This window comes from Struthio camelus, chromosome 4 (assembly GCF_040807025.1).
Source record: "Struthio camelus isolate bStrCam1 chromosome 4, bStrCam1.hap1, whole genome shotgun sequence".
NCBI classification, from domain to species: Eukaryota; Metazoa; Chordata; class Aves; order Struthioniformes; family Struthionidae; genus Struthio; species Struthio camelus.
In genome coordinates, this window is record NC_090945.1 from 23,418,079 (window position 1) to 23,444,996 (window position 26,918).

The 26,918-nt window shown below is 40.3% G+C and overlaps 1 non-coding gene across 1 annotated transcript in view; it reads right to left on the reverse strand.

Annotated features, from left to right (window-relative positions):
* The window catches only part of FAM241A (family with sequence similarity 241 member A), a 161,988-nt gene that overhangs the window by 23,633 nt on the left and 111,437 nt on the right, over window positions 1-26,918 (reverse strand). The window contains exon 2 of the transcript XR_011140876.1: window positions 220-341. This is a non-coding gene — a transcript (family with sequence similarity 241 member A). The remainder of the gene's footprint in view (window positions 1-219; window positions 342-26,918) is intronic.

Consider the following 26,918-nt stretch of genomic DNA (forward strand, 5'->3'; position numbering starts at 1 on the left):
AGTGCATATCATTATTAGAAACCTTTTACTGCTCACAGCAGTGAAACATGAATCATAGCCAAAAAGTATAGACATTATGAGACTTACTGGTTTATCAAGTTCACAAGCCCACACGTGCTGACTTGCCTATAGTCTCGTGAAAGTGTGGATAGGCATAAGCTTTCTGCTTACAGTCCTTGTGCTGGGATGTAGGATGTGAACACAGACATTGTCACTCACCTCTGTAGCTCCAGGAGTGGAGGTGGAACCAAGTGTTCACAGCTCTTATTCCTCTGCGCTGGAGCCTGGCAGGCAATAATAGGGATACTGTGACTCTGTAGTGCTGATGTTCCTCTGAGATACTGGGTTGGGAGTGTGGCACCAGGCAGCATTAGGAGGAGTCCCAAAATAATAGGAAAAAAAAATTAGCCTGCTTCTGTATCAGCTTAAAATGTTGTGTCTGCATGTGTCTGTCTTAGCCTTATCCTTACACTCTTATGTCACCTACCCACCCTTTCTCAGTGAGAGCACCTTCTTATCCATGCCCCTTTTTTTCTTTCCTCCCTGGGGATGCAGTCATAAAGCCCTCAAACATTTCTTTTCTTTGCCATGACTCAGAGGTTTGTTTGGCGTCCTGCAGTTAATCACACCCCTGTCCAGGGACCAAAGGCATTGACTGATCAGAAGTAGAAGCTAAGGGAGCCAAAAAAAAGAAGAAATAGTTACTGTCCTATTTTCAGTCTCCATGGCAACAATGATAAAACGTAGCTTCAGCCTCAGTTTTAGAGTACCATTCCCGTAGTACGTTTTTGGAACGAATTTGGTAAAGGTAAGGAATTTTCCTTTCCAATTCCTTTGTACAGTATTCCAGTACTAATTCTGGGTTGAGGGAGGAGTAGAACTAGGGTGGAACTAGCAGGATAAGAGGTAAGAAGGGAGGGGGGAAGGCAGCACAGAGAAGATTAAAAAATTGTTCCTGTGCAGGAAGGTTTTCTGTCAGATGTTCCTCTGAGGCATACAAAGGAGGTCTGTGCAGAGGCCCTCAAGCAGTTTTAATGTGGCCAGAGAGTTAGCATAATAAATTGCATCTTGAGGATCTAAGGCAGAGCCGATAAAGCAGATTTTAAGGGAAGCAGTCTACCTCTGTGAGACCTCAGTGCCAGTTTTCATTTTGGTATGCATTTTCATGACTCACCATGAGAATGCTAGCACGCTGTTTCAAATCAGAAACATGAAGAGCACGGTTCTAGTACGCTGCTATGTTTCTAGGAATTGCTTATTCCTTCAGCTGCTTCTTTCTGCTGACTGGGCACTGATTGGACCCATCAGTTCCAGGTCAGTGTCTGCTCCCAGTGGCAGTAGAGAGTCAGGCAGATTCCTACCGCATAGTGTAGATTACCACACAATTGTACTTCTTGCAGAAAAGCTGATGTAGTTCTGGCAGAAAATAACTTGGAAACAATTCTCCCTAACAGTAACAAAATGGTCAGAATAAATGGTAACATGTCAGTTTTGTGCAGTGAAAAATGAAGCCCTTTTATTGTTTCTAAGAAAGAGAACTAGCTACCTTATGTACTGTTTTTAGCAAGTGCTCTTAAAATTGTTATTCACTTGTGCACATAGAAACCTTTTTTCAGCTCACTGACAAGCTACTGATATTTAAAACTTTCTGCTTCTGCTCTGCTTTTTCAGCAGAACAACATTTGCCTGGGTTCAGAAGATATTCAATAATTTTAAATGTATTGCACTAAGGAGACAGAAATTTTTATTCTTGTTAATAAGAAGTAATGTATACAGTGGTGCTTTCAGCAGCCCCTGAGAAACCTGGAAAGAAAATGGGGAAGCAAAGCACCAGATGGTTCTAAATCACCCTTGATGCAAATGAACAGAAAAATAATGGCCAAAATGTGGACTGGCTGGACTAGAAATGAAACCTTGCTCCTTTTCTCCACTTTCACATCATCAATATGTAAATCTCCAGCTACCAGCTGAGATGATAGCATGAGAGACCTGTACTAGCACCAAGGCCTTGGCAGATCTGCTCTGTCATCTCAGTGTGTCTTCTGGGAAAGGCACTACCATCAGAAAGATGCTACCAAGAGAGGGAAAGATTGAATGGATCTGGGGGGACCAGTCCTGAGGATGTCTGCCTGGGAACATACTGGCTGGGGACACCCGGGTGCTCCCACTGCTGCTGCCTGAGCCAGATGCCTTCCAATGGGAAAAAGAGTTTCAACTTCCATTAATATATTGCATGCCATCTTCACCTTACGTTCCTATATTCACCTAAAAATACTCATTCATAATCGTGCAACACGTTCGGAACAAACATTTTTGAACAAGATTAAACTACAGTTTTTTCACAGGTGACTCTTAAAATCACAGTTTTCTAATTAAAACTATGCTGCCCCCACCAGAGATTTCTTTTTTTTCCTCATTTACCCCAGCTTTACACTATACTAAGTCTGCAGCCTAACTTCCATCTGGTATGATGGAAGAGGAACCTCAGAGACTGTGTATGTTCTACTAAAACTGCATCAAAATAAAGGTTTATGAGTGTTATACAGGAAGCTTCCCATAATGGAGGGGAGGCTCTTGAAGAGTGAAATGTATTGCCTGTTGGGCTTATTTATCATCCACAATTTTGAGTCTGTACCACTTAGTGACTGTCTGCTTCTCCATTCCCCTTTTCTGTTGCATTAGATGTAAATCACACACCATCACTCATATAGATCTTCTAACAAATCAGTGAAAGAGAAGTAGTCTGTCCTGCCCACTGCAATTAGATTTTGTTTCCCTAAAGCATTCATGTAACTGAGGCCAAGATCAAAAGAACAGAATATTCCCCTAGAAGAGAACTGTTGAGATTATATTTCCAGAACAGACAGATCCTTGCTCAATAATAGTTTCTGCCTGATATAATGATAATCTAAAATAAGTGCTTTGTCTTCTGTGTTCTTTTAAACATAAAAGCCCAATGACAAAGTGCCATCTGGTGGATAAAACTGTGCTGTTTTTTCCTGTTCCACCCCTAACTTCACATATTAAAATTTCTTCATTTTTGGAACAGTGCTTGTTGGACAGAATTTTAGCTTGCAATTCTTTCACTGGTAAAGTCTCTTAATTCCCATTCCAGCAAGATCTGAGCTACAGAAGCCTCTAGGGAGAAAACCTAAATCAATTAATTTTAAATCTGTTCATCTATAGCTACCTCTCTATATAGGTATGTTTTGTTTCTATTTTTAGAAGCAGTCTGGCCCCACACCTATTATTCCTTGCTGGCCTTGCTCCTGCAGTCGCAACGAATGCTGACGCTTGCAGCAGGAGCAGCTTATGCAGCAAGTGTGAAAGCACCAAGAGTTAGAAGTCCTGTAGCATGCATGAGAAGTTGGGAACTCATCTTTCTGAGGAGGAAGCCTTGCCTCTAAGGAGCTGCTGTCACTGTCAGGTACAGAAGTCGTTTACACTGCTGCTGTTTTCCTCTAAGGCTTCTGCAAGAGCCCGATTTTTTCTCCTAAACTGTATATTGCTGCTAGAAATCCATGTTATGGGGTTTGGAGAAAATGGGGGAACCAGGAATTCCTGAGTGATTTATGCTTGGTCAAGCACAGTACACACATGACCTTGATTTTGTGATCTTAGCAAGACACAGGAACTACATCAGTGCAAAGTAGACATCTGAGGGTTTACTGAACCCGGATCGTCTCTGCTGAACAAGATAAACTCTGTTCACTGCCCTCCCTACGAATGCCTGTACCACAAAAGATTTGTAGAAAGCTGCAAGAAACTCCCCAGTGAACTTTCATAACACCTTCTACCCCAAGGATGTTTCTTTCTGGCCATGAGAACTGATTTATGTCCCAAACATGATGGCTGAAGTCCTTCTCTATGGCTAATTTTAAAAAGAATTCTACCTCTAACACTGACCGTGTTAAAATGAAGATCCCTTTGACATTAAGACTACATGAGATCACTACCAGAGCTCAACATGAATTTTAGTGCCCTTCAGCACTGAAATTTCTCTGGTCTTCACTATATTGGGCAATACTGTTATTGTATGGAAATATAATATACATAATATTACTTCTAGAAATGAATGAATGAAAATAATATTATAACATATATAACTATTAAATGTCTATACCCATCTGTAAATACAGTAAAGTAGTATGGCAACCCGTTTAGATTGTAGCCACCAGGTGGTAGTATAAGATTAAGTCATGTAAAAATAATTGGTAGTTTTGTATTCGTTCTGCGACAAGCTTCAAACACGTATCTGCTCTCTAAGAATTCTGTAAAACATTTTCATGCTTATTTATCACATCAGCAATGGACACTCGGAATAAAAATCCTTCTCACAAGATTCCACAAAGGCTTAAGAGCTTTTTTTGAAGCCCATTTACCACAAAGACAAAAGGTACATGAAAAAGCTTTTTCCCTCGCCTTATGTGTTTAGGATGTGTAAGGTTAAAAAATGCAGTCTAGCCACTGGGGAATCTTATTTAGATTAAGGAACTATAATGTGAGCTCCAGCAGGATAAACTTCTTCACACTAGGCCATCAGTCTTAACATTAGACCTCAATAAGGATAAGTTTCTCTTTTCATTGATGTTTTCCAAGACCGGTAATAAGGCTAATCACAAAATCTTAAAATGGGTCTTGTCTGTATCTTACAGACATTTTTCCCTAGCCCAGGATTGATATTACTACCCTCATTTTTCAGCCGCTCAAAGGAATTTTCAATCGCATGGAATTATGCTAAACGTAGTAACAGTTTACATGCGCCACGATCAGTCTTCTGCCTCATCCTGAGTGAAAGATATTAGTGTAATCTTTGCAGCTAATTGACCGTTGCTCCTTAAAATAAAAAAAAAAAAGAGACCTCAATATTGCAAAACAGACTCACACGATAGTGGATTGTTTGAGAGCAAGAAGCACCGACTGCAATGTAAATGTCACAGTCTCCCACTTCCATTCTTGCTAGTGTTTCAGATGAACATGGGAATTTCAGTTTGGGTCTAATATGACAAATTAATTGTATAGGGTTAGACGCGTGAAAGGAAAGAAGATGCCTGTAAGACTACAGAAGGTTTTAACAGCAGAATATGGTACTGAGTGAATTTTGGGAAGTTCCCAGCTGTAACGGGGTAAGTCAGCCTGGTTCACTTCCTCTGCTGTGCTTTACTTCCTCACGCTCATGTGACCTCATGTGACAACGTGGTTGATTGCCTCTACTGACTGCTAAAAAGGTTGTGCCAAGGTGAATTTGGATAACAATGAAAAGGCCAGGTATGCAGCATTTCAGTTCTTTTCCTCACAAATGAGAAGATCAGCTCTTTCTGCAGCAGTGCCTGCCTGGCCCAGAACGATTTCCAATGTGCAATTATTAATAAGATGTTACACATGCAGCTGTGATTTCTATGCTTTTTTACCAGCAGATCCTCAGCAGAGCTTGAATGCGGGCCATAATCAGTGAAAAATCTAGCTAATGGAAAAAGAATATGACAGGCAAAGCCCCAAGTATGCTGTTTTGCTCCATTTTTCTTTTTTTATGGAGTTGTAGATCCTTCGCTGCATTTGAACCATTCCCTGTTAAGCCTATGACAGCACTGTAGATATCAGTGTCAGAGAAACTGAAAACTTTCCAATTAATTTACATTAAAATGACAACAGATAAATATACGCTTTAACTTTCCTTGTATAGACCATTGTATATAACAGGAGGCTGTTTCATGCCTAGGTATGTGTAACTATACCTTAACAAAGGCGCTAAAAAAGCCTGAAGGTCTAGGAATAAATTCTACCACCCAAAAGATCTGAATTCATGCTTTTCCGAGATCCTCAGTTGATGTCGTTTCTATTTTACCAGGCATGTAAAGAGTTCCTTCTAAAATACATGTGGCTATTGTTTATAGCACTAAACCACAGTATCGCTTTTGCATGTATTTTTTACTGATGGGGGAATGCAAGGAGATCACTGTGAAGAAAGCCTTGTTCAGATTTTTATCATTTTAAAATATCTTCTCAGGAAGGAAGAAGAGGGGAATACATTATTAGAAAAATTTAAAAGTTTTCCTCAATTTATACTTACTATGCTAAGAAAAGACTGCAACTCTCATTTGCAGTACGTTTTACCACAGGTTTTTTTTTTTTTTTTGCTGGTTGCCAACATCCTTATCAATGTGTGTTTTGTGTAGTGCCTCATGGATTCAGAGTACTGTGAAATGAATTTTAAACTGGGAGTGGACATAAGCCACAAAGTCCAAAGCCAAACAGCAAGGTGTTTTTATCTCAGGTTTTGGTTCAGCCTGTTACAGAGAGGGGAGCCAAATGCTACACGAGAATGTGGGGTCACCCTTTTTGAAGAACAAATTCTATAAATATTCTGATTTGACTGGAGCTCTGCTCTTTAAATACAAACAAATCCAAGAAAGTTCATGCTCTTCAACGCTGAAGCCTGTATATTGCTATGCACAACCAAGCAAACATGAAAAGCTTAATTATATTCCAACTAAAACTGCCTCAGTCTTGCAAAACCTTTCCCACAGATGCTCATTTTTACTAGCTTATTTTCAGCCTAAATTGGAACCATCCTTGATGAATGTTTGCAAAACCAACCAGAGTTCTGCCCAGTTTTATTTTAGTGCCATTTTTTTGAATTGGACCTGATCCCTCAAGGAAACTGGAAAGACTCCCAGCACCTCTAATAGTGCAGGATCAGATCATACAGACCTAATATGGAAAAGACTTTTTCTCCATCTCCTTTCATCCATTTTAAGCCTGATGCAAGTCATGAATCCTCTAGATCCATTTCCTTTTTCTTTTCTATTATTTTTGGAGGAACTTCATCCCATCTATTCCTCTCTCTCTGTTGAACTGTAACATGAAGATAGATATTGCGGTAAGTACTGGGGGAGGGGGGAATTCTCAAAAAATATGCTGTAGTATGATTTTCTGGTTTTCTCATTAAGAACTTCAATTAGAATAGGTCATAATGTGGACAACAAATATGTGATGATGCAGTCCCCTTTGCCACGTGACAGTATAACTATTTTCCTGTTTTTGCAGGTACTGATATATTACACAAAAACTCTCGGCGTTCTTTCCATAAAATAATAACATTAAATCCTTGCATCTTAATATATTACTTTGAAAACTCAAAGAGTCAATAGTTATTTTAGGAGGCTATCCAAAGGTTAACCAGATAAATCTAAAATTATGGTCATAAATAATCTAAACAATGACCAGCCGTAGAAACAGATGGTGCTTCTGGAAGGGCCCAAAACACTTCTCCCGTTAATTCAATGTAAACCTCCTGTCTGGAGCTCTGCAGTTTTGGTCTTTTGTGCCTGCTTCTAAATTCATGGTTTCTTCAAAGGTGAGATTTGTGATATTGCATCTGAAGCTTCTTTAAGCAGAAACAATACTAAGCTGCCGTACACAGTTTTAACAGAAGAATCCCAATAGCTGCCCTGAAATCAAAGAGACTGTTTGTGTAGCCACAGTTACACAAAGTGCAACTGAAACTAAGGTGCCCAATGAGCCTTACTTTCTATTGTTTTCTTACCATTTGTAGCACTTATCAGTATCTCTTAAAGACATTTAATTGTCTTATTTAACTTTTTATGACAGATGACTCCTTGGCAGAAGACAAACAAATTTTGATAGCCGCTTCTGATCTTTTCACGAGTTTTGTTCTAGTACAGCTTCATTTACTTTAGTTACTAGATTTGTTAGAACCAGATGTTTGGTGCTTGAAAGATACCAAATTACTTAGAGGAGTACTCTGAAATAGTTACCAGAATCAAATAACTTAAATAGCATAACTCTGCCGGGGTTGATTTCTTAGACGGCATACATTTTATCTGAATGTGGATGAACCCAAAGAAGCAGTATGTAGATCAGACAGTGGTGTTTGTTCTCTAGCAGACCTGCTCCCAGGTATAGGGCTTTTTTTTATCCAGTTCCTGTCATTTAAAAAAAACCAGTGTGGGTGCATGCTTAATGCTAGGATGTGTCCACTGGGCAAGTTCTTGCCAAAAGCCCTCTTTATTAAAAAAAAAAAATCATTACATCGTAATAATTTTAAAGAATTATGTGAAATAAGTGCAGGGTATGCTTGCTCCATGTAATTTATTAGTTCCTGTGCTTCATCAATCTTTCAGTCTCTTCTGCAACAGGTTATTTTTTACTTCCATGGTACTGAGGTCTGCCATTCCAGAAAGAGGTAATGTAATCCAAAGTGGGGAAAAATGTCTGAGAATTTATGAACTAGATACATGCAGACATAAAAAATCATGAAAAAATAAATCCAAAGAAGTAGTGCAATAATTACAATTCTGAGGCAGCATAAGGTAAGAAATAAAAGCATTTCCTCCCCTTTTAAAAATATATTGGAAGAAAAATCTAGAGGTCGGTTGCTTCAAACTGACTCTTGCTCCAAAGTAGTTGATTATGGTTGTCTTTGATTTTATTCAAGAGCCAGGAATCAGCTACATTCACTTACTTGATTGCGGTATACGCACTTAGTTTATTTACAGCCACTGATAAAATATATAAGTCAGTGGATGGAGATATTTCACACATGAAAACGCCTAATGAGGCACTGAAAAGGAGGGGGAAGGTCTTTTTAGAAACCCCTTATTACTAAAATCAAGGTAACATAGCAATATTTGCAGCTCTAAAGACTAGATAATGTTTAATTCATGTAGCTATGGAGTTTCTGGACCATCTTCTGAATAAGGTAAAAATAAATACCTTTCAGGGCGAAAGGAGTAAATATGCTTTACAGGACAAAGGCAGGGGGAGGAGCAGAGAGAGAAGGAAAGCATATATGGGGGGAATAAATCTGTCTAGACCCCTGAAGTACTCCAAAGAAGGTCAATTTTAAAAGCTGGCCTAAGCTTCCAAACAGTTGTGTAAAACACCTCTGTCACTAAGATATCTGAACATCAGAACAACATTAATAAATATTCTCTCACAATATTTTAAAGAGGGGGAGACCGAACTACAGGGACACTAGAAGCCTGATTTCCCTTTCCTTTCAAGTGGGTTTATTACAGACCCACAGATTTGAGAAAAAGTACTTCACACTCGCCGCAGGACAAGTGGGAGACGCGAGGGGCCCCCAGCCTGTGTCTGGCCCTAGTGCTTACAGGGAGCAGATAAGAAAGCCAGAAATGGGACCCAGTGTCGTGTACCTGGAAAACAGTTTGTCTCTCCAAGGCTGAGCTGCTGAACAGAGTTCCTCTGCTACTGGGCACGTACTTCTCAGCCTGCCGTGGCCAAGTATTGTACATCACTGTTGTAGTTCTTGTCACCAACATTACTGTTCATTGTTATTTCTTTATGAGCTAGTGAGGTAGAATTACATTCCAGCATACAACATGAAATAATTGTCCCTTTGAAGCAACATCTCCAGACGAAAACTGGACAGATTTGGAAGCTATGCGGAAAACGAGTACCTGTGAGAACTGAATGAGTTACCAGAATTACTAATGCCCAGAGTCCAAACACCTCCGGGCAAAATGTGATTCTGCGTCTTACTGCGCTTCTCAGAGCTTACCAGGCGTTTGGCATTTGGAGGATGAATAATGTCTGTTACAGAAGTGACGTTGCTGAGGGCTCTCTGAACTGATGTGAGCTGTGCTAGGCAGCGAGTATGCCATTACATATGCCCACTCCAGAGCCTTGCACAGTCATGCCCTATCTTGACTTGAGCACCCGTGCGCTACTATGATACAAATATTTCATCATGATATAATGGTAAGTCGTAACGATTCACAACACTGGTAGTGTTCGGAGGCAAGGCAGGTATTTCAGGATTTTCTCTGTGTTCTTTGAGCTGGGCTTGAGTGAGAAAATGGCCTGGTTTGCCTGGGTTACCTTCCAGGAGTCTGTTACTTCCCCTCTGCTTTGGGTTTCTCTTCTTCCCGATGGTTGCTCGGGTAGCTAGCTGAACCAAAGTGAATTGTGGTTACTGGTGATTTTTTTCTTTTGAAAGGTTATTTAAATATATAGATATGTTTATATAGAGACACATAAATAAATATATTCATAAAAATATGCCTATATATAAATATATAGAAATAGGTATTTCTCCAATGGCAAAAGGAAAAGGAGAAGTAATAGGAAGGAGAAAGAAAGGAAGAAGCACAAATATGTCAGAAAACGATGAAAAATCAGTTTCTGGCTTACTGAAGGTCAGCTTTGTCTTGATGACAATAAAAGCTTTGCAGTAGCAGGAAACATCAGACTTTTGTTTTTTGAATGAATGATTACAGTTCAAAGACTTTAAATAGCATGTTTTCCTAGATATTCTTCCAACACTTAGGAATGTCTGACAAATCAGGCCAGTAAGAAAAGCATTAGAAATTTTACGCAGGAAGAGGAGTGTGCGTTACTTTCGGCATCATCTTTCCACTGGCCAGTCCAAGCAGCAGCCTAGAGAGTTTTCAGTATCAGCACATCATTCTGTGTCTCCCTAGCTGCTGGCATTAGTAAAAATACTTAATTACTGCTACATCCACATGAAACCCCAGCACAACTAACTGGATTTTCATTAAGACAGATAACTTGAAAAAAAACCAAGCACAGACAGCTTCTGCCAAGATGGGTAGCTTAAAATGTTTTAAGTGGACTTGTTTGTAAATATTTGTTCCAGCTTTAATCCTGAACCTAGTTTTAATGATGTTTTCCATAAACAGTTGTGTGGGCACGCTCACAAAAAATCTTGTGTGTCAGTTTTATCTTCTGGCAAATGATGATCATTGGCTATCTCAAAGTTGTTTCTGAGTTCTCCTGCTTATAATATTTCTGTCATCTCAACAAGGAGTAAAAAACATGGTGTGGGTGTCCAGTTAGCATTAGCTTTTATAGAAGCAATCACTACAGTTATCTTGCAAATAATATCTTTGGTTAAATCGAATCCCAAAAATAAAAGCAGCACCCAACAGACTAAAAAGTCATTTTCTTCTACTGTAACTTCATTAATTCAGTAGGATTACATGTAAACTAATAAATTTAGCTCACTCAGCATACTGTGTGAACAGAAACCATACCTCCCACACCCCTCTTTGTATGTCCTGTGCCAGCCAGTGTCAGAGTTGTAGCTGCAACAATTACTGCATGAGATGATTTTTAACTTCCGAAAAAGCTATGCTTACTGATTCAGCACTACAGTTTTAAGTTTACAAATCCAGTGTCAGAAATCAATGGCATAATGTTCTTATGGTAATCTAGGGAAAAGCTCTTTCTAAACCTAAAGTACATTGTATTTATTCCTAAAATCTCATCAGCTAATCCCTTAGAAATAAACTCTTGTGCTATAAATGTCATGTATTTTCCTGTCTGTGTGCTCAATTCAAATGAATGCTTCCTTTTCTGAACTTCTCCCACAGAGCGTCTTTCACCTCTCTGGAGCCAAAGAAAAAGCATGAATCTTCCAGAAAGATGGAGCACAGTTAAAATACTTCCATGCAGAGTTCATAATGAAATGGATGTATGCATGTATTACACATCTTCAGCTCTCTATACATGTTGGTCAAGGCCTTCAGGTCACGTAAATTGTAATCAACAGAATTATACTGGGAGCTGGTCTGCTATAGACAGTCCAATTGTGTACGATGTTCACAAGCAACTCTAAACCATACAAAATTAATCTGGCATGGATTCTATTTGCATAGTTCAGTGGAGTTTGGATTTGTTTATATAAGATTTAAATGAAAATCACAATAAGAATAGATATTTCTTATTTATTGCACTATTCCTGAGAAGAGAATGGGTAGGCCTTAACTCAGTTATCATTTTAACCTAAACCACTAACAATATCTTTTATGCACATGCACAAGCTTTCTGTTGCAAATACTTGCCAATTATTTTTGCGCTGAAGTCCTCTGCAAACTGTTACTACAAGGGACCATTTTTTTCCTTAGTGCAACTTTGTCTCAGTCACCAGTTTATTTCATGGATGAGTCTGGGACAACTGAAATTGCTTTGCTCAGATGAGGGACAGGATTCTAGATGGTTACACTTCCACAGAATTTATCTGAAGGTATTTTGAAAAACATACACACTTACATACACACACTGATGCATACCTTTTCATTTTGGACTCTGCGGGGAAACTCCCAGGAATGACCCTGTTTGTACCCCTTGCCTCTCACTGCCCAAGCGTTAGCGTGCCCTCAGGCCAGCCCGCAGCTTGCTGGTAGTGCAGCCACCCACCTTAGCTGGTGGTGGCTAACACAGCTCCCAGGAAGGCAGGACTGGCCTGACGTATCAGATGATTTGATTTTTCCATCAAGGCTGATATTTTTCACTAGCAAGCAGTCAATACTCAGTGCTCCAGAGAAAAGTATAAAATCACATCGTAGTAACATGGGGTAGAAATAGAAGGAAATACCAGGTCGATGCCTGAGATATGATTATCTTGCTCAGTATGCTACATGTTGTGATTACAGGCAATTGGACTCGTCGCTTCTTTTTTGAATCTAGTTACACAGCTAAGCCAATAGACTCCCCATGAGAACAATCTCACTGACTTTTTCTCACAAATGGCAAAGACAGTAAATGAAGAGGATGCCTTAGTGAGCTTTGTGTTTCTACCACATAGCAAAAACAGTAGAGATAAGCATGAGAACACAGCCTGGATTTTTGATACTACAAATATAAAGGGGTTTGGGTTCAGGTCTTTGGTTTGACATATTATGAAGACTTGATAATGTATTTGCTGTTTCTTCAGCAGTGGGCTGGGCAGGCTGTGGCAGGAATCCTGCCTGCTCCCCTGTGGTGCTGGAGTTGGCTATTCAGTGATGGGGGATCTGCAATTACTTTTGCTCCCTCTCAACTGCAAGAAACAAATTCAGATTCAGATGCCAAAACTTCTTTCCTTGATTAACGGGCATTCAAATCCGGAGGTTTGGTTTGGGCACATCTCTAAACAGAAGGCTTAATCAAACAGCTTGTACCTTTTGGAAAAGTCATCAGTGCAATAACTGTTGATTAACAGAGCTGCTTCGGTATCTACCATCAACTGTGAGAGCTCACCTTTACAAATGACTCTGCATCACTGATAAAAGCCCCTTACAGGAATCAAAGGGAATTGAAAATCCAGTGCAAGAAATTTTATTCTTCATTGTTTGACAGTGAAAGGGCAGTTGGCTCTAATAATTTTCCTAATGGTTTAACTTGCATTAGCTAAGCATTACAAAACTAGACTAACCACGGAGTGATTGCCAAAATTAACGAACTATGAGAACGTCCACTTTTTCAGAGGGAACTGATACTCTGCTCACAGTAAAAGTTCAGACAATGAAAACGCGCATTCCAGAAAGGACACCAACATTAGCATGGCTTATTTGAGCTAGCTTAGAAGCATATCTTTTAAAATAAATTATGTATCCATTGGAGCAGTTGATTCTGAACCTTGTTCCATTTTTAAATTCGTCTCTATCAGACAGCTCAGAAGCCTGAATGCTCTCATTCCAGAGTTAGCCAAAAATAATGAAAATACAATCGATAAAATAAAGCTTAGTGGTATATTTGAGTAGAGGATGGCCTCATATAAAATGAGGTCAGCGTGGCTTATGTTATACTCGGGGCATAAATGAACATGCTGAACTTTTTTAGTTGTTCTCTTTGCATGCTGTACTTCATTTAGTATGAAAGGCATTTATGATATATATTGTCATTTCAGGTATTCTTGCCAAGCAGTTTCTCAGTCTTTTCATAAATTTAAGGAACTATATAACAGCTCAGCACATTTAATAAACATACTTTATATGGAAATAATTTTTTGGATAGTAGCAAGCTACAGTTTATCTTAAAAAGTTCTGCTTTAGTTTTGCAAAAGCAAGCTAACCATAATCTGATTTAAGACCTTATGCTAATGATAACTTAAATGCAAATACAAACATAAATTATCTCAATTGATAGTCCTTTACTTTATTTTAAAGACTGCAGATAAATCTGGAATGTGCTCAGAGACAATGTTTTAGTGAACACTGAGAATTATGAAAAAATATTTAAGTTTGTAACAGCAATGGGCTAAAAGTGTATTTTGCTGCTATGGGACACAACGTAAGATGTTTTAGAGAAAGAAGTGAAATATGGCATACAGTTACAGCAGAGGAAAAAGAATTAAGTACACTTGCTTCAATTCCCAGCTTGCAACAGCTCTCTTTGCATTCTTTGGATGAGAACTGCAAAGATATTTAAATGTCTATTTGCAGCAGAATTTTGTGGAAATGAGGGGTTGAGTGATTTAGGCACATATTATCAAATGTATCTGGTAGTTTTGATTTTTCCACTGTGGTGCTTATTTGGCAATGTACAAATGCCCATCCAAAAAGGGCCAATGAGGAAATCAGTGAGACTCAATCACACCGTTAAAGTTGAGCACTGTGCCTAAGAGTCTTTCTGAACCAAAATCTATGTGCAAGCCTGTGCCATATGAAACGCGGGGTTTGATTTTTATTGCTGCCGAATAGACATAAACCAGGTGAAGGCAGTGGGAGTTCTGGGCATTCTTCAGATCTTTTGGAAAACTTGTTGGGTTAAGCAGGCAAAATGCACCTTGCCTTTGTACACCTTACAGTTATCTTTCTATTTCTCTCTACAGGGACCCCTCCTCTCAGCTTAACCCAACTTGAAGAACTTTTCTCGCCACTATTCCATTCAGTCATCATAGTGCACAAGGGAAAATCCTTCTGATGGAAAGGCATATTCTGAATATGGGAATTAAAAAGGCAACAGCAACAACTCATGCATTAGCCTGAAAATATCTTTCTTTATACTTCTTAATTGATTAAACCAAATCTTTTCATATCTTTAACCTTATAAATTATGCTTTTGTGCAATTCCCTTTCAAACATCCAGGTGATGTCAACCTAGACAGCTATTGGTTTGATGCAGCTGGCTCTGCTGTCAGACGCATAAAGGATGCTTGCCATGTTGTGAATCAATGCTAGGCAGCTTTCATTACATTATGATGATAAGGTTATTCTTTTCATTATTATTGGGATTAATGGCTGTCTTCTGATGTTGAACTGTCTTCCACAGACTTCTTTTCAAATGGTTGCACCACTCATTTATTCTGAGATGCCTGGCACCATCCATATTTCCAAGGACCTTCCTCTGTAAACCCCCAGCTCTTCCCTCTGCCCCTTTGCTCAGAAGCCCTCCAACAGCAGGACCACTGCTGAGTTGTGCTGTGAACACTCCCATGTTGTCATCCCTTGTTCTGATGTGATTCTAATTTTCCTCACAAGTTTTTATTTCTTCCCCCAGAAAATATATGCTTGTGGCCTGGATCTAAGCCCCCCCCCCCCCCCCCCCCAAAAAAAAAAAAAAAAAAACCAAACAGAGGAAGGGACATCAAGAATTTGTGAGATGAAAAAATAGAAAAAAATTACTGAATTCTCTTCTCCTTGTGAAGTAATTAACCTCTTCCCCTCTTTTAAATATCACCCAAGACTTTTGTCTTAACCAATATCAAATGTGAGAGCTTCCCTTTTGTGCAGTTCCCTGGAGCTGCTGGGGGTTTGTGACGGGGGCGGCACCAGGCAGCTGCGGGGTGTGAAGGACTCCCTCGCTGCTGGGACCTCTGCGCTGCTGCTGCTGCTGCTGTGCCCACCTCCTCCATGGCCCTTCCCAGCGGTGATGCCAGGAGCGCTGCAGTGGCTGGGGACTGAGAGGCTTCTGGCTCCCCGCTCTGGGAGTGGGGCAGGCGTAGAAGCACGCTGGCAGTTTGTGGGGATGAGACAGCACAGCTGCAATGCGAGAAGGCATGACAGAGAGAGCAGGCGTAGCATGGTCTCACATCATGCTGGCTGTCTCCTCACAGCCCGGTGCAGCCATGCTTGCAGAGGCAGTGGTCTCCCAGCATTTTCCCTTCCACAGTGAGAGTTCAGCTCTCACCCTGTGACTGCTAGCACCTGAGGGCTGTCTCCTTGCAGGATGGTGTCTGAAGTGGGTCGTTCGCAACATGAGAGAGAGGCTATGAAATGCAGCTGATTGTTGCTGGGAGAGGATCAGAGAAGATGAAAACAACAAAGACTTGTAGCTTTCCTCCTCCCCATCAATTAATGCAATTATTACTATTCATATGATAGGCCAAAGCACACTGGGCATTGTACCCTGGGTGTGCCACATTCTTAGGTCATCTTCTTTGGATCTGCTGCAGTTTAATTTGAAGAGGCATGCTTAAGTACTGCTGTACGTTTTTCTTCCTGCCTCATTACATTTCCAAAGCTTGATGAAGCGGGTTATAATTCTTCAGAAGATGCCCACACAAGGCCGTCACAACTTCTTGCTTGTTTATGTACTCATGTAATGCTTGCAGATTTCTAATATTTATTTTCTAACCCCCAGCAAAAAGTATTAAGTGCTCCTTCTGGACTCATCTTCCTCTGACCCCTTGACCTTGAGGCCTTTTGTGAAAATCTCTTGACAAGAGGGTACTGGGCATTCATCCAGGCTTAGCTATACTTCTTTGCGAACCTGATAAAAGGGAAGTTACGGTTTTACAGCATGCAGTACAGCAAAGTGTTCTGCTGTGTGAGTTTGATATGCCTTACTTAACACCCTAGGTTAAGCAAAATCTAATGGATATTCAGAATATACGACTTCCACAGGGATTTGCATCTTACTGCTTCAAGTAGAAAACTGCTTTGTTGAATTTTTACAAAGACCCACCAGATGTCCTCCTTGTCCCACCAAAATGATGACCAAAGACTATTTAACTGGCAATTTAAACCTCTCTGCACCAGTTCAGTGCTTCATAACTCTATATATCCTGTAAAAATAGTTGCTATGCTTGCACTTTGACATAAATAGCTGCTTTTATGAATGATGCAGCAACAGCGTCAGCCCCAAAGGAAGGGTATGTGATCTAAGCGCACTTTACATTCAGAGAGCCTGAGCCAAGCAGAGCAGATGTCTCCGTGCCTGTCTCACAGTGCATGGTGAAAAGATGGGATACCTCAGGTGCCTGATTTCCAGCACTGGCAACTGAATGCAAACTGACTGGGACTGATTTTAGTTACATACTTTTAGAGGAGTGAAAGAAAAAGCGAAGAGTGCATGCAAGTTTTTGGGCCTACTTATTACTTATTTGGAAGTTTGACTTTCTGCACAGAAAAGCAGACAGAAAAGCAGCCAAAAAGTGGACTGAGCTCATACATATGTATATACTTTTAAAAAGCTAAACAAGAAATAAGAAATGAATTCTCAGTGGCAGAATTAGTATCTTTAATACTTCACAGGAGTACTAGATGGAATATTTATTCTGTTTCACCATTAGCATTTGCTATGATGCCAATTAATCATAGGGCATGTTTAAGCATTTACAGTACCACTGAATATGACAAATTAGGTGCTGCTCCCACTTGATCCCTTTGCTAGCACAGAATGGGCTTCCTGCTCTTAAGAAAAATGCTTTTTGAGCATTAAGGGAGCAATGCCGAAATGAGAGACCATAGACTGAGGACAGAGAGGTGTAAAGCTGGAGATAACAAAGCCAAAAATATTCTAGAGAATGCTTCAAGAAGTGATAAATGTGCAACTGAAATGATTGCTTCATGAATGGGTATTGCCATGAGGGGAAAAATTGTGAAATGACTTTTATTCGCATGTACTTTTGCGCATATGTCACTATCCATGATGGTGCACAAATGAGCCTGAAAAATGTTGGTTGCGTTTCTCAGCCAGATTTAATTTCATCCAGGGCTGCAGCAAATCAGAATCAAACTCTTTCAGATATAGCCATCTTTCTTTTTCTGCATACACCTGTTTCCACTCATTCTGACAGTTTAGTACTTAATGTGGAAAGGGCAGCAGGGCCTGACCATAAGATCATGCTTACATTCCACAGAGTCTGAGACGAACAGGAGAAATGAGTCCCTGACACCTATTTCAAAACCCACAGGGAATAATGGGATATTTCAGGTGCTTGAGTTCTAGGCATTGACAATTAAATGTGATCTCTCAGAAAAAGACGTGCACTTATTTGATATCTTGCCAACTAAATTGTGAGGCAAGATGCAGTGGGTTTATTTTTCTGGCACTGCTAGTCCCCATGTGAGCCAAAGCCAGAACCTCAGTATCACATGGGGTAATTTGGTTTAAGAGAGTGGAGAGCCCATGATGAACTTAGCCAGTCTTTAGACACGGATGGGAATAGAATAATATGTGCAAGCTACAGATGGTGGATTAAATCATTTTCCCTCTTTTTCTGTAACCTGGAACCTCTATGTTTCATATAGGAACAGCACTGTAAATACAAAAAACAACCTTCCTCCCCCCTCCCCCCCCCCAAAAAAAAACCTAGGAGCAAGAAAACAGTGAAATATCTTCATTTTCTCTGTATCCCAACTGTCTATCTGTATAGCAGAATTAAGAATACTTCCTTCATCCCACTTTTTGTCAGACTAGTCTATTGGGATGGCTGGTTCTCAGGGGCAGAGACAGGCTTTTACACAGAGGAGGTCTCCATTTGATAAGCACATTGGATGATGCAAGTAATAGTAATAACAAGTAGTGGGGAAAGCTTGACTGACATGATCTATTCACAGGCTAAAGGCGTAAGGAGCAACCTTGCAGGATGCTTATCTGCCAAATCAATGCCCAAAGGTACTGGGCGTAGCCAGTATTCTACATGCTTAAACTTCCTAGTTCCCTTCTCACCTTCTGCACGCAGAATTATATGGGGTAAATTATGAGTAAACTCAGAAAGCTACATGAGGGATAAAAAGGGGAAATCTGGTTAATAAAAGGATTTACCTCAGCTATAAAAAATAAGTAAATTCCCAAATCTCCAGTAAAATTGAAATGGCCATTTCAAATATTCTAAGGTAGACAATGACTCAGTTGTAGCTCTAATGATTACAATATGAGCTTACGATTCCTATAAAAAGTGGCATAATTACTGTGAATATCCTACTGGATTTTGCAATAAGGAAAGAAGGAATTTTCATGCTTTCTAGGTTAAGGATAAACATAATTGATTTATGATTAACATGAAGGTCTAGGCTTATCTTCCACATATATTGCATTTCACAGAGAAATGAGGATAAAGGCATTTTTCTCATTTCTATACGAAACATAGTATTTACAAGCCAGAGCAGCTAGGACGAATATTGGCGAGAGCTACTGCTAGATGAAAACTTGACATCATTCATGCGAGAGTCAAGTCCATCTGTTGTATGGCATGAGAAAGATGAATGGGAGGTCAAAAGTCTAAAGAATAACATGAAGGAGGTTTTTAAAGGACATATTTATAAAGAAACACAATTAGGAGAAAAGAGGTCCACATCTTCCTGTCAGTTCATTATAGATTAGTTAAGCAACACTGATCACCAGGCATTTCCTGGGAACCAATGAGAGTCAGAGGTTAACAGTCCAAATTTGTGCCCTAGACCACCACTTCTTGCCATCTTCCTACTCATGCCCCAGGCCAAAGCTCTCATTGTACTTCAGGTTAAAAAAAAATAGGAGCAAATATATTCTAATTTTGAGCAGGCTGTGTCACTCAGTGGGCAGTAGTTATTCCTGAAGGAATGCAAGTCTGATCCTGAGAAGCATCAGGATCCACCAGTTCCCATTGAGTCCACAGCAGCTTACAGAAGCCCTGGCCAGCCTTGCTGCATCACACCCTCAACTTCATGGCGGTGGCAGTCCAATGCACAGAATAACACAGAAGATGACCACTTCTTCCAGCATCCTCAGCCACTGTGAATACTGCACTCAAACCTCAGCAAAGGATCAAATCTGACACAGTGCACTCATCTCCAGAAATTCTCACATTGTACACAAGCCTTTCCAAAAGGTGCCTCTTGCAAAGAGCCTGAATGCTAGAAAAGGCCCTGTCCCGACCTTTGAAAGTGATGGCTTCTATTTTAAACATCTCTCTGGCTTACAGTTTCAGCATTCATTCTTCCCTATCCTCCTCTCAAACCACGTGAATAATTTGCAGTAGGCCACCTTGTTCATCAGCAAGGCTGACATCCTGTAGGCACAAACTGGATTAAAAAAATACATGTGAATTCAATGTCAGAGAAGGATAGATGGATTCTGACCATCCCCTGTGACAGTATGAGAAAAGCAACTATTTGTCACCTCTGTGTGCCCCTGACCACTTGCTCTAGCCACTCCCATGTCTGCATGGCTGGCTGAAGTGCCAGGCAACTACAGAGCTCCTCGGCATCAGCGATTTGTGCAGAAGTGTTCAAGTTCCAGAAACTAGGCTAACCCTGACTAAATTGCAAGTCTAACTCCCACCGAAATCAAGGACAGCGCTGGCTATGACTCATTTCTGTAAGACTTCCTCTAAGCTAATATGCACTGGCTCCTTGTTCTGCAAGTGGGCCAACAAAGTCACCATACTCAAGATGCTGGCATAAAAACTTTATAACCATATGCACAGCTATGAAGGATACATACAAAGAGTATACATGCATAAAATGTACTTTTGAGATAGAATGGGGCTTAACCCTATTTCTGTGACGCTCACTTCTGCTGGACATCACAGTGGCAGGGCTGGACTGCGCTTTGCCCTTAGCTGGGCTGACAGAAAGAGACTCTTTTCTGGCTCTTGCCACAAATGTACCTTAAGACCTGGCCACCTTTGCAATTCCTGGATGTGTGGGAATGTGATGGCTAACCAGAGGGCTGTTCCTCTCTCCACATTGGGAATAGGCCACACCTGGGGAAAAAGATCAGGCAAGCAGGCATGACGTGTGTGCTTCAGAGAGCAGACTCCTGAAGTTTCCCTGTGGTATTGCAGCTCTACTCCTCCCTTATCCCAGGATGATTCCTGACAGTGTATAGAAACCCGCCAGTTTGTTTTAAACACTAGTCCTTATATCTAAAATCTCTCTTTCGTTAACTTTGCTAAAACACATGGCACTCGAGTCCTAGGTGCTTTCCAAATGGCTATCAATAGACTCTGCACTTAGAGGGCAAACGTAAAAAGCACAAACCGAACACATAGATCACATACCTTTTAGGGCATAGACATTAAAAAGCAGAAACCTAATCTTTGGAATTTTTCAGTATAAATAACTGAGCCTGTTTATTCAACTTCTGAAAATGCCTTCCACACTGTTACATGAACTCTCTAGCTAGTGCTTCGGGGAAAAGAACTATTCCACTTTCATACTATCATTTTCACTGTTTTCAATTTATCAAGAGCAAATGTAGCCTATTAAGAAAAGTTATTCCAGTGTATTGCTCTGTTTTAAAACACAAGGAGGAATACAGGAGGCAGTGAGAGAACATTCTACTTCCTTGAAAAATGAATTCTTTGACACAATTCATCTTGTCCATAGTTGTTGCTTTTACTAAGAATGACCTTGCTGACTTCTCCAGCTTGACGTAAAAAGTCAAGATGGCAGCCATAAAATACCACAGCAATGGTGGCAGATTGCTCTGCCTCTACCTTATCTCAAGGACTTCTGAAGTTACAGCCACTGAATAAGGGTAAAAAAGCCATATGCGATGCACTTTACTGAACATTGATCTCTGTGTGTTTTTCAGATGTCACTAGTTAATGCTTGCGCAGTGCTTTAAGAGTGTAAAGCATAGTTTGAAAAGTTAATAATATTTACCAAGTGCTAAGACCTCCTTTATAGCAGTATACAAAGACATGGAGAGACTCTTTCTTTGTAACAGTTGTGCGTATGTTCAATTTTAAAAGCAGAGTAGACACACAGAAATATGTGATTATTTATGTATTTCTAGTTAATCATGTTGCCTTACAGAACAGCAAGAAAGGAGACTTTATAAACTGCAAGCTACAGACAAGCAACTGCATGTACTCTGCAATTTACAGCCTCTGCCTTTATTGATTAATAAGATACATAGGCCTTAGCCTACATTCTTAAGCCAAGCTCCATGGGATTTACCTGAAAAAACACTGCAGGGCTGCATCCCAAATGCTGAGAGCACTAATCCTGGGACATTGCTCCTACTGCTGCAGGAGGGCCTTGCTAAGCATCAGTGGAGCTACACAGCCACACTGAGTTGAGCCTGTCTGTGCCTGCAGAACCCTTCCAAAGAGCTCCTGAAAATAAATCAAAATTTTCTTTAATTTTGCAGATGTCAGGGAATTTTCTGAGCAGAGGAGATGCCTCTCTTCAGCTGGCATCTCAATACAGGGACATGACCGTAGCTGCCTCAGACACAAGGAACAGCCAACCTCAAACAAGCATGGGCAGACATAAGGAAGCTGGCCTTTGTGAACGCCTCTTGAGTTGCATCACATAGTCTAGTGGGAAGAATGAGAGACAGCTGTACTGCAAGATGAAGAGAGCTTCACATAACTGCCAATGAAGGTATTTTCATGTGATTTCGGAAGCACTAAATATTTCATTATTGTGCATATACTTATTAGTAAAATTAAGTAGAAAAAGAATAAAAATTCTTTCAATAGAAAAATGGAAGTGGTCAGATCTGGATTTCCTTTTTACCTCCCTGGTTAATGTAAACAGTGACGTTATGGCTTTTAGCTTAATAAATGGATTGTCACGCAAAGTTTGTATGAGAAGAATGTAACACATTCTCATATACCGTAGAGTGAATATTCTTGCTAGCATTTATTTCCTGATTTTCCTCTAGGAAAGAAGTTGTGAATTAGCAAGAGAAATAAGAGATAACCTTGAGTTTGTAATAATCCTGTAAATTCTAGCACCAGTGGGTGGTACATTTCTCTTCTCTACCAATACTTTGGAAAAAATGCTTTATTGTTCAAAAAAATTGTGCCATGTTTTACTATGAACCACAGACTTACTATTCACTGCTCTTTTTTTCTTGTTTGGATGAAATTTCTCTTCTTGCCTTAATATTAGGAAGCGTGACCAGCAATCTCAGCAAAGGACTTGTGCCCAGGAACTGAACTAGAATTATGATTCTGTGCCTATGACTTCTTTCCTCTCCTATCTGTGCCTTTAGGAAAATCTCTGCTTTACTCTTCCTATCTATAAAAGTCTACATATCTGCAAAGTTTATTAGGTGGAGTAAAACATCTTCAAAATTGTAAGTGCCAAGTATTATTATAATCTATGACCTCCAGCTAGTGGAGTGCCCTACTTTCATATCAAGCATGTCAGATATTAGACCACGATGCAGTTTGAGAGCTTCTGACACAAGCTGTGCACGACCTAGTGTGTTGGTATATCTTAGCTTATACGCACATGCATTGGTGATGAATTTTGTCAAGATACAGCATTTGGTGAAAGACAAGGGTGTGTCTGTTGTAATGTTTATGTTCAGCCTATAAAAAAAACGAAGCCTTTAACAAGAAGCCCTGTGACAGATTTCAAAGTAAAGGAGTATGATAACCTCTAATTTAACATATCTCAAATCACCAGATCTAATGCAGATTCGGACATGTTGGAAGAGAAGTTCTGCACTGCTGCTGATAGCTAAAAGAATTTAAATAATGTGTTCCAATATGGCCTTAGGACCTCTTACAATTTCCATGGATAGTAACTTATTTTTCTTTATTTCTGTCACTTTTCATAGCTAATTTTTTTTCCCCCTAAAGCTCTTAATGTGGTAAAGAAGCTGTCAGGAACAGTTAAATCAGTTTATAAATCCCCATGAGAAAGAGTCCATCACACATTTTGCATATCTCAGGGGTTCAAGGACAGTGGGCAGTAATCTGATCTATGCTACAATAATATAAAACCAGACTAATTTCAGTGAACTCACTGGCGTTCCTCCAGATGTCAGTTAGAATAACAGAGAGCAGAGTGTGGTTCAGGAAGTGAAAAATAAAACAGAAGACCTGTCTCTTTCACCATCGATGCTGTAACTTGTGACAGAAACCTTCTCTGAAGCTGCGATGTGTTGGTGTTCCAACCATGCTGAACTCATTTACTTTGGCAGTTTCTTGATTGTTCCACTGTCTATTTATTTGAAATGGAAACCAAGCCATGTTGCCTGCTCCTTCTCCCAGCATATGATTACACAATACCTCTTCCATTTTTTGTAATCAATCACTGCCAGTGCTATTTTCCCATTGTGTACCACAGCATTACATGGCTTTTGGAGAAGTTTCCACTTGAACATGAGTGTGAAGGAAAAAATTAAAAATAAAATAAAGTGTCTATGCATTTAAAATGTGTGAAGAATGTCTATGTTAGTTCATGCATTTGTTTGGTCATTTAAAGACAGCTCATTTGGAACATCTGCTTTGCAGACATTCAATGTGTTTCTCAATTTTGGGTGTCAGAAGCCAGAGATTTTCGTTTCAGATAAGCGAACCTTGTTTTTCAGAAAGAGTCAGGACCTGTCATTATTATAGACATCTCCTAGTTGGCTAGGCACATCTCCCATGATGTGGCTGTTCAATATCAGAGACAGATGAAACAGATGTCTGGTATTCTCTGGATTCTATTCAAATTGTTCTGCATTCAAATAAAGTAAAAAATAAAATAAGGTAGATAAGAAACGAGTCACATATAATGAATCGTATGCAACATTTGTTAAAATACACTTCAAATGGAAGTGCATTAGAAGAAGATTTTAATTTTTTAAAGGGCAATTTAATAGAATTAGTATTTTTTTTGTTCTTCTAAGCTCATTGCTCCCACATATTGTTTTACACAGCATGCTTAGATAAGTTCTGTTATCCTTATTGTACAAGTGTGAAAACTGAGGTATGCAGGTGAAAAAAACTGCCCCATATCAACCAGCAGGCCAGTGGAAGAATGAGGCATAAAGCTAAAGAGATAAGAATAAAGCTGAATAAAGGTCATCTTTGAAACCGAAAAGACATCTCGGATAATGAAACTATGTGCTGCAGACAGCCATGGGCTGCATGCAGATGCTGACAGGGGTCCTCTCCCTGCTGAGGCAAAGGTACATCTGCCGACTTGTAGGGAAGGGCATAGATTCTGTCAGCAACTGAATTACTGTGGGTGAGTGCTTCATCCAGCTGTACAAAGGCTGTAGTATTGTTACCCAATTGATCGGCTAATCACTCAGGCACAGTGCTCCTGTCACCTAGAGTCTGTCATTCTTAAAGGGTAGTGATTTCCTCTCTTATAATTCTGCTAAAGTTCTCTTCTCTGTCTCCTAGATGGCCATTGTCTCTCCACACTAGCCATGCTGACCTTTTGGTCCTTTCATGACACAACATCTGCTACTGCCTCTTCTCTATTGCCTTCTCCTTGTGCCACTTTGTCCTCTGGACTCCTATCACTGACTCTAGCTGCTGTTACCTCCTCTTTCTTGACCTGTTTGATTCAGCAACATAGTCACTGACCCCCAAGGCCAGCAGTATTTATTTGTTCTCTGCATTTCTCTTAGTCTCTCTGTGCCTCCACTCACTTTGCTGATGGAGAGACTGGATGCTTGAAGCAAGGAGCGCTCCCTGATTTCAGAGCCCTCAGGGGCTGCCACTGTACACAGGCACTGTTTGATGCCACAGACGGGGGTGAGGGAGGCTTCTTGTCTCGGTCACCTCTGTGCTCGGTGGCAACAACCTGGCCTCTGGCTGCAGAATCATCAAGCCTTCAGATGTGTTGCAACCACAAGCCAGTGAAGAGCCAGCTTCTCCAAAGCCAGGCCCACATTCAACAGCTCTCTTCTTTGACAGTTAGGATTGCAGGGATTGCACATGCATGCGCACTTAGACCGTGGGTGTAAAAGGCACCACAGACAGAACAAGTGAGATCATTTTTCAGGAGGAGACCGCAAATCCTACAGATTTGAATGCAGCAGCCTTGCAAACACCTGGCACATGCACAGGGTTTATCGAGCTTAGAAGAAAAGCTTGGCAGTTTTATTGCTCGACTTCCTGAAAGTGAAGGGACAGCCTTGGCAAACGTAACTCTGGAATGGCAAGAACTACATCATCACACCTCCCAAAGGAGCGAGCTAGCCTTATGTCTTCAATGAAGACTGTTAAACCAGATGAGCAAACTGAACAAAAGAGTGAGAACTTGAAAAGGAAAACTAACCAAGCAACCAACCATGAGCAGGAATTATTTTACAGTGTGTTTGTGGTTAATCCTTTCTGCACTATCATCAGGGAAGACCACCTCAGCTGCAGGGTATGTAAATCTCAACCCACTGACATGAGATTAACTGGAAAAGCAAGAGGTGAAACTTCCACTGAACTGGCATCTAAATTACACCTCATTAAATGAAAAGGTGACATACAGAGCGCATGAGTTGAGGCTTGCTTTTTTTCAGCATCTGAATATTCATTTGTAAAACTGGTTCTCTTGTTATTGCGTCAAAATGAGAGATTCCCAGTAGGGTGGTTGACAGGTTAGACAAAGAGCCCTGTTCAGTGATAAAACTGTTACGCAGGTGTTCTCCAGTTTTCCCTGCAGCATTTGTACAGAGCACATGAACTGTGCTTGGGCCTGATACACTCTTGTCATATCTAAGATTTGATAATTATTGCTATGGAAGCTGAGGAGAAGAGATGTTTGGACTAGCACTAGAGTATGTGAAACAAAATAGGAGGGATGATTAATATTTTGCTTCCCAGGAAGGCTGATGACAGGTTCACTGTATCCACTTGTTACAGTAAACGCTGGTGGTGTTTCTCTGCATTAAGCACTGACATCGGGGATTCAGTCTATTAAAAGGATCATCATTTTTCCTGAGAAGCATCTGGCTGTCATGTACCATGGGTGCAGGTCAGAGCTCAGCTAAGGATGGCATGGAGGCAAGTGCAGATCACTCACAGACTAAAGCTGTTCATTTCTTTTGCATCCTCCTCCTACCTGATAAATATATCTTGTACTCTTATTTTCTTTCACATGATTATAAGCCACATCCAACACAGATAAGAAACTGGCTTAATTATGGCATATTGCAGTCAAAGCAGCTAGCTCCTAGGGGCTTACAAAATACCCTGTTGCTTGGAATAAGCATTCAGCTGAAGAAGTTGCAGAAAAGCAAGTTGAAGTTCCCTGAGACAT